The following is a 6,046-nucleotide window of genomic DNA, read 5'->3' as shown; positions in this document are numbered from 1 at the left end:
GGCATTCAGTGTCAGCAGGATTCCATTAGTCAGCTTTAGGTGACTTTACATGCCTGAACCTTTGTAAAGTAGGACTCCACATTCATTAACAAATAATGGCTTCAGACGGCCCCGACTGTGGCAGAATAATTTGGAGTTTGCTAAAAGGCTCCCTAACATAATATCCATGTTAAGGAGCATGTCAACAGATACTTGTGTGTGACAGATAGCTCACACTGGACACAGAGTTATATTGTACTAATGTGTACTAACACAAATATTTTTTTAAAAGAACTTCTAATTCCATGCCACAGAGTCGATGAGGATGATTCTTTTTTTAGTGTGTGTGTGTGTGTGTGTGTGTGTGTGTGTGTGTGTGTGTGTGTGTGTGTGTGTTTTGAGACAGTCATTGGAGTATGTGGACGGTTTTCTCTTGCGGTTAAGGGATGATATCTGTACAATGAATGAATCAATTTCAGTATCAGCTTTGTCACATTACTTGATCCATCATGTTCAAGTTGATATTAGACAGCTCAGTTCTTGCAGCAGTGATTTGGTGAAGGTGATTCATTTTGAGTTTTTTTTTCATGGTAGTCCTACAATACCACTTGTGGTTTTAATGCAGAGAGCAAGAGTTTTCTCTTTCGGTTTTGCTCCTGAACATTTCTTATTAATCCTGAGAGAAGCCTTGTCTTTAAAACATGCCACACGTTTTTGAATTCTTTGTTCACTTCACAGAACCAATAAGAGTGTAACAACCCTTAAAGCTATAATGTCACGCTGATACTGCTGTTGTTTTAAGTAAATTAATGGATTGTAGTCTCCAGTATTATCAAGCTCTAAAGTATTTCTTTTCAGGACGCTTAATTGACATAATCCTTATGATCTTTAAATCCAAATCGCTAATTTCTGAGAGGCTATATAATTTATTTTATATTGACACTGTAGACATTGTTGAGGTTTAATTTCATGCTAAAATTAAAGGACAAGGAAACAGTCCACAAACACAGTATCTGTTCATATATTGTATATTACGTTCTATGCCTTCCATACAAATATGCCCACTTTTAACACTTTTAAAGAATGACTGTAGCAGAAATCCAGACTTTTGTAAAAGTTGACATGCATGACATTGGGATGGATTACACAATATATGGGTGGGCATGGACTAAGAAAACTCAAGGTTTTGTCTCTTTTATCGGATTCAAAGGCATTTAGACTCAGTTGTCCTTGAATAGTGTAACATTTAAAATATTCAATGTGAGAGCAAAGGGCCAACAGACTGCTTGACTGCAAGCACATTTTTCTTTAAAATAAATAGCTAAATTACCTAAACAGAAAATCAGTAAGAAGTAATGTCAGAAATACAGAATGTTTCGATTCAGATTCTCTTTCCTTGAAGAGCTTTGTTATCATTCTCCTTTTTTATAGCCATCTCTATTAGTAACGTGAATGCCTCTCATGGCTTTCCTAAATGCTATGGCTCGTTCTTTATGTGCCCATAGAGCCTCAGATCCATCGTATGTAACAACGGTCAAGGTCTAATACTATACAGCTTTGTTAAATATACAAATACAATGTGTAAAAAAAAAAAAACACGTAGGCTGTATGACAACATTTCAGTAATGAGCCCACACATCAGACATCAATGAGAAAATAGCGTATCCAGCTTATCACGTTTGTGATGAACTCTTCTTTTTTCTGCTGGTTTCAACAAGTCAAATTTAAGACTTTTTAAGATCTTTATCATGACATTAAAGTAGAACAAAATGCAGAGTCACAAAAGTATTTTTACATTTACAGCGGAAAATATTTGGACTATCAATAGAAAGAACTACAACACCATGGAAATAAAGTATTTCAATGACCATTAGAGGTAGCGTTGCATGGATGTAGGAAAATTAAGATTAACCTGTTTAAAATTATTTAAGATCTAGAAAACAATACTTCAATGAATTTAAGACTTTTTTAGGCCTACTATTTTTTGAGGGACTTTTAAAGACCTCCCTGAAACCCTGACTTCATTATTCAAAATGTTGAATTATGGTCCACCAATGTCAGAGAAATTGTACCTTCGACCTCCATGTTTGAATGTTGAACCATGTTGAAGTCTTGAAATAAACCTTTGCTCTTTGATTCTGATGCACTCACACTAGAGCTGAGAGAAATGAATTGTTAGAAAGTTAATCTGTAACAAGTTTGATATTTCCAGTTTATATTTTAGTTTTTTCTATTCTTTAATGATAAACTGAAGGTCTATCAGGTCCCACCATGGACCTGGGGAACTGTTATGGACGTTGTTCACTCCATCTCCTGACATTTAAAGGTCAAAACAATTTATCAACTTATTGAGAAAATAATCAGAATAATCAATAACTAAAATAATTGTTTGTTGCAGCCACATTTGACATTTATATTTAAATCTTAGAGCTGACACATTGTGTTACATTATGATTAGCTCATTGTAGCTGTGTATTGTAGACATGATGTGACATCCAAGTATATTTGGCCAGTGTTTCAGATGTATGTCCGGAATGTCATTTTTGCGCATAAAAAGTGTCACAAAACCTGGAACAGAGATTAAAGACCAAAGATAATTTACATTTCCGTTACATAATACACAAATTAACACATTTAGAATGTGAACTTGCAACAACTACTGTTTTTTAAGTATGGAAGCCTGTTCCTTTCAGTCTGGCACGCTATCAAGTACTAAGCTTAAAGCCATTCATGTTTGGTCCACATCAATTCAGCTTTTTTTCCCTCTCACCAATTGCTGCCATCAGTGTCTGGAAAGTTGAGAGGAGGGTCTTGTTCCCTCACAAGCCAGGTCGACCTGCTATTTGTCCAGACAACTTCCAAAAAGAAGGGGGGTCACTGTTCTTTCATTGGTATATGGCATTCGAGTCCCCCGCATGTGTCTAAATAATTTACCCAAGACACTTGTCTTACTAGTAAAAGAACTAGTGGATGTATCCCCATTATAGTAAATTTAATGCATATAAATAATCCTAATAAATTAGTAAAAAATTGATTATTTTTGAAAAATATGTCAATTCTTACTTTGCTTTTAAAATGTTTATAATGCATTCAGGGTTTCCGTTCGAATAAGAATTTAATGTTATCTGTAGGTGTGGGGACATAGATGAAAGCAAGTGGGACAGTTAAACATTCATCCTCGATGTTATGGTTTCGCTCTCACGTTTGTAATATATTCCTGCCTGCAGGACAAACCGAGGCTCTCGAGTGTGCGCCTTCCATTCTCCTCTACTTTTATTTTTATCACTGAATAATCATTAAGAGCAAGGTCATTTTGATCTTCTGCCTCAATAGGCCTCAATTAAATATTCATTCATTCATTCATTCTGATGTGGCCTCCTCGCCAGCTTCTTTGGTATGTGTGTTAGAGACAAAAGGCTGTGCTTTTGATTACACAAGCTTGGGGATTTTCCAAAGAGATCAAACATCATTATATAAAGTTAAACAATCTTTTCTACCGATCAACAGTTGTTGGTAATATGTTTACTTTGGCGAAGAGAAGTGAATTTGTCCTTGAATCTTGAAACAAAAAAATCCAGTTTGCAAAGCTTAATCGAGCTGTCTTTCCATGGCTTATGTTTCATGCCATGCTGAACTGAGACATCACAAATTTGAGCAATTCAACTGCAGCCCCATTTGGTTGCGTATTGACAAGAATATATCTTGAACCTGACATTGTAACATTCATTTGTGTTACTCTACCGAAACAATTGTATCACAATTCTTCTAATCCATGATTCAATTTGATTTTCCATTCAAACAATTTTAAACAGGGACCGCTACAGGTCCCGACTAGATGTAGGTGAAGGGTACAGATTTGAGTTTCTTAACCCTCCAAATAAAGGCAATGTGCAATATTACAGCATATTATTTTGCAAAGCTGGGAAATTTTGGTCATGGTAGCGTCATGGTTGCAAGGACGGCTATCTTAGTCAGGTGCTGTGTTTATGCAACACTAAATAAATAATGTGATGGATAGGCATGACATTTGGTACACACATCGTCCACAGAGAATGAATAACAATGATGTGATTGCTCCCTGACTTTGAAGTGTTTGCTCGTTACTTCTTAAAAGAGTAATCCGTTACTTAACTTAGTTACCCCCTTAGGAAAGTAACTTTTTACGTTAATCGTTACTTTTACGTTACTTTTGAAAGCAGGCATCTCTGGCAGAGACTGAATTTAATTATACAAAAACTGTCTTTGACCATAAAACCAATCTATAGTTTATCAGTGAAGTGTCTGAACTACACTGCAGACTGGATTCTCTACTCACAGAGTGACAGCTGATTCATTATGAACGAGTCCAGCGCGGGTTGGCGGGACATCGGCGTTACACCGTGTTAGTGTATCTAATGTCTGTATCGACTTGTACCGGCCGCAAGGCCACGACGGTCCGTGCATTGTTGTACTCATGCGCATCCTCTTTTCAGGAAATCCTTTTGTGTCCGTGGGCCCGACAAGTCTACAGCGGTTCACTGCATGTAGCCTATGTATGAGCCCATCTGCACCGCATCCATCGGTGAGGTTGTCAGCTTTGTGTCTGCCTGGCATGCTCTATAGGACAGCCAGTCCTCAGCGATGTAGTGGCATGTGTCACGTAGCTCTACGCTCAGAAGTAGTAAATGAGTAAAAGACAAAGTGATTCAGCCCGGAACCCTGAAATGGAAGCAGCTAAATGGAATTCAGACCCAGGCATCCGAGTCAGAACAGCGGCCACTCGTAACGTTGGCTACACCTCCGTTAGCGTTACCCGTGCCCCCTCTTTTCCTTTTAGCCGTCTGTACAGTCAGCTAAATTTACCAGACAAAACAGGAATAAGGCACCAAAAGGACTACTAGTAATTTAAAGAAGTGGACGCCATGGATCTGGACAAGAAGGATAACTCTGGAGTTGGAAGGGGTGTGTCGCGATTCTGCCTTCTCCCTCCGCGACACAGGTTTGTGGAGCGGAGTGTCGCGATTTCTGTTTTATTTTCCACATCGTTACAGAGTACATTTTTGATCTGTTATCAAACATGTTGGAGAAAGCGCACAATGTCAAGAAAAGAAAAGAAATATTAGTATTACACAAAAAATGGTTGCCTATGTTCTTCCAGCTAGTATTGAGTGCTTATTATTATTATTATTATGATGTCTTACTATACCTTTTCAGCATATGGAACATATCTCCAGCCCTGTCATTATATTTATCACTTGATTCAGCAAGTATCTGAAAGCGCAGTGGATGAACAATAGGTCCAAGGATGATTAGCACATGAATGATGTCTGTGAATGAGAGTGGGTTATAGAGGAAGGCTGTCTTTCCATAGTTGGGGCAGGAAGGTTTCCCCCCCCCTCTGCCCCCACTCCAAAGACCAGGTGAGATCCTCCGACACAAAGGGCCAAGTGAAAATCTGTTCAGCATGGACGCCTAAAACCCTTATTATGGTGATGTGTCATGAAGGATTTCAGTGAACATATATAAAAGCACTGAGTTGCACTCGTCTACAGCTGGATACCAGGTCTTTATGGTTTACTATGTCCATAGGGCTTTGGTTTTTTTGATTACAAGACTATATTTTTGCTATATATAGACTATGGTAAAATGACCGTAGTGACCACAGTCTCCATTTCTGTGTAGAACCAAAAATTACGTTTCCTCTCTGCTGAGGCTGTTCACGATATAAGTTGAGTATTTATCCTGGACTTTTTACTGTACAATACGTACATCTGTAGATATACAGCATGCTTGTCTGTTTAGTGTGTTCAAGTCAGTACTCCCTACACACATGCATGTGATGTATTATATTCAGGCTACTGGATTGCTTTCATCATAATGTTTTCCCCCTGGCACTTCCAATGAATTGTACAAACAGTATGAAGACAACAGCCCTTGGATTTTGGAAATACAACTCATCTCTTAACATGACAAAATGACCCCACCAGGGCTAGTCAGTTGGCTTGTCACGTTACAAACTTCAGGTCAATGTTCCCTCAAATGGAATACTATTATAGCTTTAATTATTAAAAATAAATTGAACAAATAT

The sequence above is a fragment of the Etheostoma cragini genome, chromosome 20 (genome assembly GCF_013103735.1).
Source record: "Etheostoma cragini isolate CJK2018 chromosome 20, CSU_Ecrag_1.0, whole genome shotgun sequence".
NCBI classification, from domain to species: domain Eukaryota; kingdom Metazoa; phylum Chordata; class Actinopteri; order Perciformes; family Percidae; genus Etheostoma; species Etheostoma cragini.
This window is presented reverse-complemented; position numbering follows the sequence as displayed.